This window comes from Miscanthus floridulus, chromosome 14 (assembly GCF_019320115.1).
Source record: "Miscanthus floridulus cultivar M001 chromosome 14, ASM1932011v1, whole genome shotgun sequence".
In the NCBI taxonomy this organism is placed as follows: Eukaryota; Viridiplantae; Streptophyta; class Magnoliopsida; order Poales; family Poaceae; genus Miscanthus; species Miscanthus floridulus.
In genome coordinates, this window is record NC_089593.1 from 75101333 (window position 1) to 75112261 (window position 10929).

The following is a 10929-nucleotide window of genomic DNA, read 5'->3' on the forward strand; positions in this document are numbered from 1 at the left end:
CCTCACTTTCGCTCTCGCCCTCTCCATCTCGCTCGCGCGAGGCTCCGGAGCAGAGCAAAGCGCAGTGTTGCTGCCGCCGCGTCATCACCGACCAAGCGCACCATCACCCAATCCACCTCGTACGTAGGCCCGTCGTGATCTACTCTACCTCCTCGACCCACCATTGTAGCCATACGAGCCTAGGTGAGGCCACATTGCGCATCGCCGTCACTACCATGGCCGCGGTGCGCCGTCGAGCTCAAGCTTGCCTGTGGCCAGCCATCACCACTGCTCCTCCTACCTTCCTCTCATTTGGTCTAGATGCTAAAGCCGAAGCCGGTTTACCTGCAACCACTGCCATCACGCGGGAATGCGTGACTGTGCCATGCGTGTCCTCCATGGCCGCAAGCATGAGCTCGCCGTGGCTGGCCCTAGCTGGCCTCCCTTTCCTCCCGCTAGTGTTTGTTTCATGATTTGCACCACTTGTACTGGTGGTCTAACATGAAGCAGGACATCACCCAGTACGTCGCGGAGTGCGACACTTGTGGGAGAGTTAAAGCAGATCATATGCGTACCCCAGGATATTTGCAACCCTTGCCCATTCCTGTTTGGAAATGGGAAGATATCTCCATGGACTTTGTGGTGGGTTTGCCCCACACATCCAAGGGCTATGATTCTATTTGGGTTATTGTGGACCGTCTCACTAAGTCCGCTCATTTTATCCTGATGGACACTAAATATACATCCAAGAAGTATGCTGAGATATATTTTGATCGGATTATGACACTACATGGAGTTCCCCTTACTATCATCTCTAATAGAGGGTCAGTTTATGTCTCTCGTTTCTAGGAACGACTACAGGAATGTCTTGGTACTCGTCTCCTCAGAAGCTCAGCATATCATCCACAAACTGATGGCCAAACTGAAAGGGTGAACCAGGTGCTCAAGGATATGTTGAGAGCTTGTGCCATTTCTTTTCCTAGGAAGTGGGATGGATGCCTGAAGTTAGCTGAATGTTCTTACAATAATAGCTACCAAGAGAGTATTCGTATGGCACCATTTGAAGCTCTGTATGGAAGAAAGTGTAGGACACCACTTAACTGGGTTGAAGTGGGAGACCGTGGATATTTTGGGCCTGATTTCATCAAAGAGGCTCGAGAGCAAGTAAGCATTATTCAGAGTCACTTGAAGGCAGCTCAGAGCCGACAGAAAGCTTATATGGACAAGCGAAGAAGGCCCTTATAGTTTGCAGTTGGGGATTATGTTTATCTCAAGGTGTCTCCTATGAGAGGGGTGCATCAGTTTGGTATCCATGGCAAGCTAGCCCCTCTATATGTGGGTCCTTACAAGGTTTTGGCATAGTGTGGCCCAGTTGCTTATCGTCTCTAGCGATAGTTTATCGGTGGTACATGATGTGTTTCACGTCTCACAGTTGAAGAAATGTTTGCGGGTACCGGATGAAGCTATAGAAATTGAAGGACTTCCACTCCAGCCCGATTTGACTTATATTGAGCATCTTGTCAAAATCCTGGATGAAAAGGAAAGAGTGACAAGGAATAGTGTGGTGAAGTTCTACAAGGTGTAGTGGCAAAACCACTTTGAGGATGAGGCCACATGGGAACAAGAGAGCTATATATTGAAGCATTACCCCCATCTTCTCTTTGGTTCAGATAGGTAGTGGTTCACATTGAAATGTATTTCCTATCTCCTTTCCCACACTAGGCACACAAAATCTCGGGTCGAGATTTTGTTTTAGGGGGGAAAGATTTGTAACACCCTCGGTGTTACACTGTACAATCTTTTGCTAAAACACTACATGAGCATCATACTTATGTGTAAATGTGTGTAATATAGGGTGTAAAGCAATATACGTAATTTGAAACGTTCATCGGAAACACGAAACGAATGCTATATTTCATGTCGCGTTATATCACTTAGGGTTCTAAATGAATTTTTATTGAACAAAAATGCTATAGAACATAGACAAAACTTTGATAAAGTTTGTAGTACAAACTTTGTAGGTGACGGTGAAATACTTGCAGTCAAGAATGGGAGTCACTAGCTAGCTTGGTTGGTAGCTTGGAAATCGAAGTTGACACAAATCCAAGAGAGACTTAATCAAATTTCTTAAGTTAGAAAACGGTGTGACGAGGCTACCTTTGGGAATTTTTGTAGGAGAATCGGGTTAAGCAGTGGTATGGTCTTAGGGTTTGTTTTAGTAGTTTGACATGCCATCTCGAGTGTGAAATAGGTGGTGTAGCAACTAGATCATTGAGTTGGATGATTGGGGCGCTTTAAAAATCGTGCAAGGCACGTTCTCAGACAGCTTCTGCGTCTGGGCGCGGTCACCGTGCTCGGCACTCGGAGCTACCGCGCTAGCCACCGATGCATGCATGCTTGTAGGCCCGCACACGTGTCACCACGCTGACCGGTCCTGCCCTAGCGCGCACACCCGCACCGCCGTTGTCGCGCCCTGGCACACAACTCACACACGCACGCGCACGCCGTGCTCGGCGACCTGGCTGCTTGGCCACCACTACCATTGTCGTGGGCCCGCTGCCCTAGCTCGGGCACTATCGCTGCTTTGCCATGTCACTGACCCCGTGCATCATGTCACTATGTTGCTGCTAGCCACGGCCGCTTGTGCAAAGTCACCCGCGTGCGCTCTGCCACCGCCGTCGCGTCCGCCTGCCGCTCAGCCACCTCGCGCTCACTTGTGCGGTGCCGTGCGCATGTGGCCACACTTGGCCCTGCCCCCACATTGCCTTGCCACATGTGGGCTTGCCCCACCTGCCTTGCTATCACATCAGCGCTCGACGACGCTACGCTGCTGCCTCCTCAGACTGGCGCTATCCACTACGGCGCATAGGGCTAAGCCGCCATCGTCGGTTTACGGTTTATGGACGTGCGGCCCACCATCCTGAGCGCGTTGGCCATTTCCCCATCGCCCTGTAGCCGTACGTGATTGTGCACCAAATTGATAGCCATGTCTTGCCATGGCAGCGATGAGCCAAGCTATGCCTGTCTTCCCCCGTTCCTCTATCGCAGTGGTCGCCGAACCCGCTCCTCTCAATTCGGGTCAATGGAGGCACCACGGTCCAATAAATTTTGCCCGTGGCTCCGTTGTATAGTTAGCCAACCACCCGACCCCAGCTTGCAGTGAGCCTCACCGTGCCATGCTCCAATTTGGAGCTGCCATTCCGCCGGGTCAATAAGACCATGTCGGTATGCGTCGAGGGCAAGCTCCGAATCTAGTGCTGCTCTCTTCAATTCATTGCACCGCCAACTTTGCCTCCACCTACCCATCACCCAGCGCACCTTTGCCTAATCGCTACCACCGCCTAGCCTCCCCTGACACAGCTTTGCCACCGCTGTGTGCACCGCACCGTCCGTGCGCATGTGGCCAACTCGGCTTGGGCCGCCTCCGGTCGAACCACCACCTTGTCTGTGTCCATGGTGAGTTCCTTGAGCTCACTAGCTACCCCAATTCTCCAGTGTTGTTGTAGCTCATAGGAACATCATCGTTTTCAGTGCAGGAGCTCCGCCGCCGTGGTCTAGCTTTACTGCGACGTCCTAGCTCGCGCTTTCTTCACCCAGTGCTTCGCGTTCACGCCTAGGCAGGTATTGGCTCCGTAGATAGGGCGGGGAAGGGCTGGCCTAACCAGTGTAACCACCGGTGCTAGCGCCGTCGTGCCAGTGCGCGCGTGGAAGGGCCCAAGGGTATGGCAGTGGTAAAGATGGAAATGGGAAGGGGCGTAGTTGTAAGATAGCAGACTAGTGGAATAGTGCTCTTAGTGCTCGCGTGATTACTGGGTAGGCTAAGGGTGTTTTCGCAAGATGACCGGCGTGCACGGGTCTTCCCCGTCGCGGGCCGTCGTCGCGCGGACTGGGCCACGCCCCCACGTGGGCCGTGTCGGTGCATCGCATGCACGCATGTCGAGCGGACATGGGTTGCGCTGCGCTGTACTGGGCCGCTGCGCTCGCTCGCAGGCCGCGTGATGGAAATTGATTTTTCATTTTCTAGTAAATTAGTAAAGGCTTATTCAATTTAGTTTTGAGCTGAACTTTGATAATTTGTAGTAAATCTTATAGATGTCCAAAAATAGTGAAACAAAATTTGTTAAGTTCACAAAAATGCTATCTATCTATTGTTGTAGTTAGTTTACAGTTAGCTATGATAATGATAGATTCATAAATTCACTTTAGAAAGCTTAGTATTATTTAGATTCATATTTGTAGCAATTTTTGTGGCAAATCGGTGATAGCTTTAGCTATGAAATTTTTACAGTAGGATCCTTAGATTATTATGTACTCCCTGTAATTTTTGTAGCCCTAGAGTCGGTTGATAAATAGAGTAGCTATTACTCCCTGTTTTATCATATATAGAGTAAATCGGTATTAAGAGAAAGAATGCCGTTAGTTGCCAAGATAATACATGTCATGTTTCATACTTGTTAGTGGTAACAATAGGTAACTTAGCACCTCAGTCGGTAGGACTAGCTTAGTAGCTTGCTGGATGTATTTTGATTTTAAGAGTTGCTGTTGCCATACTCTGACTTTAGAAATGTAATAATGTAATTTTTAAGAACTCGGGATGTATGAAATGGATTAAGTATTGTAACTCTTTCTCATTATTGGATCCTTGGCAAAAAAATGTGGATCTTTCAGGCTCTCTCTTGAGGTGTGCCCGACGGAAACTGCCTGTTGTAGCTTGCTTACGGGGTGCTTAGTGTCTGGTGGAAGACGAGCGCCTCTATAAGTACATTATTTCGGGTGGTTCTACCACAGATTGGAACCTAGGATGCAAAACTTTTGTGCGATAGATCAATAGAATCACATTCTAGGCACAAGGGGTGAAGTGGGCTAAGTGTAGGGTTTAATTATTGCAAATAATTTTAGAATTAACCCAATTCACCCCCTCTTGAGCATCTTGATCCTTTTAATTGGTATTAGTGCCTCGTGCTCATATATTTAGGCTTAACCGCCTAGAGAAAGATGTCCCACGGGGATGGACCTCCTCCTATCTTTGAGGAAGATGATTTTCCTTATCAGAAAACCCACATGGAGGCATACGTAGAAGCTCTAGATGTTGGAATTCTTAGAGTCGCCTCTCAAGGCTTCCCAAAACCTAGGGATCCCGCACATCTTCAAGGCGATGAGGTCAATTATGAGAAATGGAATGCAAAGGCTAGAAACACCATCTTTAGAGGCCTTTGCAAAGATGTGTTTAACCGTGTGCGGAACCACAAGGACGCCCATGCACTATGGTTGGACATTTGTGCGCTCCATGAAGGAACAAAGAGTGAGCGTGAGGAACACTATCATCTTGTCATAAAAAAGCTTAATTGCTTTGAGATGCTTCTAAAAGAAAGCGCTAATGAAATGTACTCATGTTTGAATATTCTTATAGAGGAAGTCAATGGGCTTGGACTCACACAAATGCAACCATCCGATGTTATAAGAAAGATCTTGAGTGTCCTCCCCATTGACAAATCTAGGCATATTGTGACCGTGCTTCATCAAGGTGATGTTTCCACCGCTACACCAACTCAAATCTTGGGAAAGATCAATGACATAAAATGTCACTACTATAGATTTAGACATCATTGTCGGCCTCATCACTGCCGGATTCGTGAGAACTGACAGTGATGTACGCTTCCGAGCTTGAAAACAAGAAAATAATTGAGTCTGGGCTAAAACCGACATTAAAGGACCACATCGCTGTCGGTTGTTAATACAAACCGACAGTGATGTCTATTTACTATCGGTTGAATTATCGAACCGGCACTAATGCCCGCAGGCGCTCCTTCTTTGATTCAGGCAACAGCGCAACCGCTTCAATTGTCGGCCCTGCTCCACTAGATCCTAGTCAAGAACTAAAGATGGAGGAGGCCCCCAACAAGAGAAACGAAGTGGCCGTCCTCATATACCATGTCTTCATCCTCATCCTCCAACACCTCACCGTCCGCACCTTGCTGGATTCTTCTATCGTAGCTAGAAAGGCAAACACAAGTTCATAAGCATCAATGGTGAATACCCCTCCTTGACCTTCTTGCCCTTCCCCACTGACGATGTTGTGATCTCAGATTGCTGTCGCGGGCTCATCCTATGCTGGTGCATTGGGTTTCGCTATGTTGTCTATAATCCGGTGACTAACAAATGGTGGTTACTGTCGGATAACAACCGTTCTTTCGGTTTAGCTCGCTTGGGGTTTGATCCGACAGTCTCCTCGCACTTCCATGTGATTGAATATGGGAAGAAGAGGACGGGTGAGTCCGTAGCTGTGAGAATCTACTCATCTAAGAGTGCAGCATGGATGTTTAAGGAATCTGAATGGGACGAGGGTGTTGTATGCACATATTCACCAAGTGTGTTCCTTAATGGTTCTATGCACTGGCTGGAGTTGTCCTAAATAGTTGCTGTTGATATGCAAGGAAAGACATGGAGGAAAATTTGTAGGCCACATGGTGAAGCAATCTCCATCTATGAAGCTCAGGGTCAGTTGTGTTTATGTACTGCTAGTATATTTAGAAAGTATCAGCTTTCATTCTAGATACTAGAAGACTATGGTACTGATAATTGGACACTGAAGCATATAGTGACCACGCTGGAGATATTTGGATAGGACAATATTCAATTTGGTTACAACATTTGTGATGCAGACTACATAGTGATTGCAATTCACCTAGAATGGGATTTGATTTTCCTTGTTGGCGAGGACAAAAAACTGATCGCATATGACATGAACCTCAAAAAAGTTCTTGTCCTCCCTGCCCAGGTCGTGCGGTATCATAGACCTACCTGGAGGCTATGTCTAGAGGGACCACACTATCTTCCTTGTGGTCCCTTATTCATGGAGCCAGTAGGAGAGTAGTAAAGTTGCATATGCTGTTCTTCCTTCAGGTAGGGAGTTGTTTTGATTATATATAAAGTCCAATTTTGCCTTGGTAACTAAATCAATTGTATGTTGAATATTATTAATGCTGCTTTGTGTAGGTTGTGGAGTCTGAGTGCTTTTGAACGATTTTCCTGCAATAACTAAGGGAGGAAGAAGAGGGGTTCCATGATGCACTGGCTACCAAGCTGAAGGAAGCTTTGCCTTGCAAGCAGGAGTGCCAATCTGAAGGAGGGGAGCACATCTACGTCATTTTCTTTATGTAAGTCTGTAGGGAGTAGAACTTTTATTCTCCTATTTATGTATCGCTTGTGTTAATTCTTGAGTTGACACAGTTGTTATGTTAGTGTCGCTTCTTATTATAAAAAGTACTCTTCATTGTGGACATGATGAATGGTGTGTAATGATTATATCTGTATGGTGTGTGTTCAGTATGTTATTAAGGCCCATCTAAATTAGTAAATCAATTATGAAAACCGAATGCAATTCTATCACCGTCAGATGTAAGGGTCGTTGTCTATTTTGTCATCACCGCCGTAACACACGCCATTGGTGAAGCAGACGGCCAACACCACCGCTATTCGTCTCATACGGCAGGGGTCAATAGTGTATCATCGCCAAATCGTACTGCAATGCGACAGTGACCATTTTCGATGACCAGACAGTTCATACGCTGAAGTGACGATGATGTCCACCTCGACACAGACGCGTCGGGCACCAAAGCGACGGTGAACATGCACTACACACAACCAGGTCGTTGTGCAAGCCGACTGTGATCCTGATCATTGGTCAAAATAGTGGTGTTAGTGTACACCCACATAGGCGGATCGTGGTACAACACGACAGAAACAACGACATGATCATGAACAGATCATAAGCCAACACGACGATTTTAGTGTAGACCAACGCAGGCGGGTCATGCTCTAGTACAACAGAAATGACCTGATCATGGATGGATCATAAGCCAATACAGCGATGTTAGTGTATACCAACACAGCCAGATCGTGCTCTAATGCGATAGAAGTAAAGACCTTATCACAGACGGATCACAAGCCAATATGACAGTATGGGTGTACACCACAGACGGTCTCAGATAGGAACGGTGATGACTACGACTATCACTACTGACAGCTTACTGTCACGGCCAAAATTGGACTGCGATGGAGGTTATGACGTGGCTGTGAAAGGTGCAAGTGTAGTAGTGACATACAAATCAGGAGGTTCTCCCAACCAAAGGGTCATGAGCTGGAGGGAGGGCCTAAGCTACCTGGCTTGCAAGCTACACCGTCTTGTGAGCACGTCCAGGCGTGGCTGTCGTCATGGTCTTGTGACCACGTCGCGGCATGGTGTGGTGTGGTGCTACCATGTCAGCCGAGGCGACACTGTAGGCACGATGGCAGTTCACGAGCTGTCCTGTGCGACATGGTTTCCGCCGCGGTTTTCGTCATCATCTTCTGGCTTCCGAGGGTACCATGCGAGAGTTGGCCGTTGCCCCCAGATCGGCGATCACCTTGCGAGGGATTCCTTACGAGGGGCTCCAACGAGGACTAGGGGGAAGCTTGCGCGCTTCTCGATACCTCGGTAAAAATACCAGAGTCATCGACGGGAGTTTGCATATCTCTACCTTGCTCTTTAGCTTCCGCATTTACATTGATTATATTACTCCTTTTGCGGTAGAGATAGCAACACATTAGCAAAACCGTAGTTGCACATTGAGATAGTTTATCTTTTTGCATAGGTTTTGCTAGGGTTAGAAAAAGGGGCCATAGTTTAGAGTTAGAATTTTAAGTTGCCTAATTCACCCCCTCTTAGGCATCACGGTCCCCTTCAATATTGATAGTATTTTGGTGGAACAAGGTCTCGAGCTCTAGCATTCACCACCGAGCTCGCCGCCACCATCACCAACAAGGCACGGTTTTAGAATAATGACCAAGTCAAGTCTCTCTTCCTCTCCAAGCAGATACAAGAAGGGGCTGATACGCCACCTCCGACTTGGGCCACGCAGGGCTAGTTGGGCCTAATTGATCCATCTTGGTCCAGTATTCCTTGGGTTCATCTTCCTCATCCTTGGCGCCCTCTTCTAGGCTTCTGGCCCACCTTCAATGTTCGTGTCTCCATCTTCAGCAGCACTGGCGCCTGACTGTTCCTCATCGCTGAGCTCAACCACCGTAGCACGGTCGGTGACATTCCCCCATCCTTGAGTTCTAGCTTGTCCCCAAGCTGGCACACGCGGAAACTGTCGACGTGGATGTTCTTCATCTTCCCATGTAGACAATGATTCGGGCAGAAAAGACCACTTCACCAGTACTTAAGGGATGACAATCTCATTTTGCTGGTGTAAGCGTCGATCAAGAATAGCCACTGGTACCTATAACTGGTTAGTTGGATCAGGCAAGTCAGACTTAGAGTGGTGTCTAAAGGAACAACATGTTTTAACTGAGATACATGGAATACGGGATGAACTTGACAGGTATCTGGAAGTTCCAGTTTATAAGCACTCTGACCAATCTTCTCTAGAATTTAATAAGGATTAAAGAAGCGAAATGCTAACTTGTTTGAAGATCGAGTTGCCAAGGAAGTCTGAACATAAGGCAGTGCCTTCAGATAAACCCAATCGCCCAAGTGAAAATGATGGTCAGATTGATGTTTATCTGCCTGTGTCTTCATTTTGTTCTGAGCCCTAACCAAATGTTGCCTGACCACATGTTGCATTAACTCTCTTTTAGTCAACCAATTGTTCAGATCAGCCACAAGACAAGACTGTGAGATATCAATGCCAAAATGTCTTGGTTCATGTCCATATAAGACCATGAAAGGAGTTTTACCCAAGGATGAATGAAAGGAGGTGTTCTACCAATATTCAGCCATGGATAACCAATTAAACCATTTGGGGGAGTTGTATGAACAAAACAACGTAAGTAGGTTTCGAAGCACTGGTTCACTCTTTTGGTTTGGCCATCCATTTGAGGGTGATAAGCTCTACTCATGCATAGGTCTGTGCCAAGAAGTTTGAACAGTTCTTGCCAAAGGTGGCTTGTGAACACTTTGTCTTGATCAGATACTATGGCTTGGGGAAGGCCATGAAGTTTGAAAATGTTGTTCATAAAGAGTTGGGTCACTTGAAGAGCAGTGAATGGGTGGGATAATGCTAGGAAATGGGAGTATTTTGAAAATTTATCCACTACCACCAAAATGCAATTATATCCCATTGATCTAGGCAGACCTTCAACAAAGTCTAAAGTGACCACTTGCTAAGCTCCATCAGGTATAGGTAGAGGTGCCAAAAGGCCAGGGTAAGCTACTCTTTTAGTTTTAGCTTGTTGACAAACAACACATTGGGCTATAAAGGTTTTGACTAATTGTTTCAGTTTTGGCCAAGCAAACAAAGACTTGATCCTATTGTAAGTGACTTCAAAACCTGAGTGTCCTCCTATAGCACGGGTATGTAAAGCAGACAAAATTTTAGCTTGCAAAGAAGAGTTAGAGCCAATCCATACCCTGCCCCTATACTTAATCAATCCATCCTGAAGTGTAAAGAAACCCACTATAGATTGGATGGATAACTCAGTTAATAGTTGCAATGCCTGATTATCAAGTTGGTACCCATCTTGAATATCTTGGAGCCAAACTGGTTTAACCATAGAAATAGCAGAGATATCATAGGTGTCAGGTGGAGATACTCTAGAAAGAGCGTCAACAACTTTGTTATCAGTGCCCTTTTTGTAAATAATCTTGTAGGAGAGGCCCATGAGTTTGGTCAAAGCCTTTATGCTACCATGGTGTGGATAGCCTTTGATCCTCCAAATGTGTTAAACTCTTCTGATCAGTAAGAATCACAAAAGGAGATGTTTGAAGATAGTGGTGCCAGTGATCAACGGCCATGATGATAGCTAAATATTCTTTCTCATATGTTGACAAACCTTGTGCTTTTACTCCCAAAGCCTTGCTAACAAAAGCAATTGGATGACCATTTTGTTGAAGGACAGCTCCAATGCCCTTTGTTGATGCATCTGTCTCTATAGTAAATGGTAGAGAAAAATCAGGCATCGCTAATA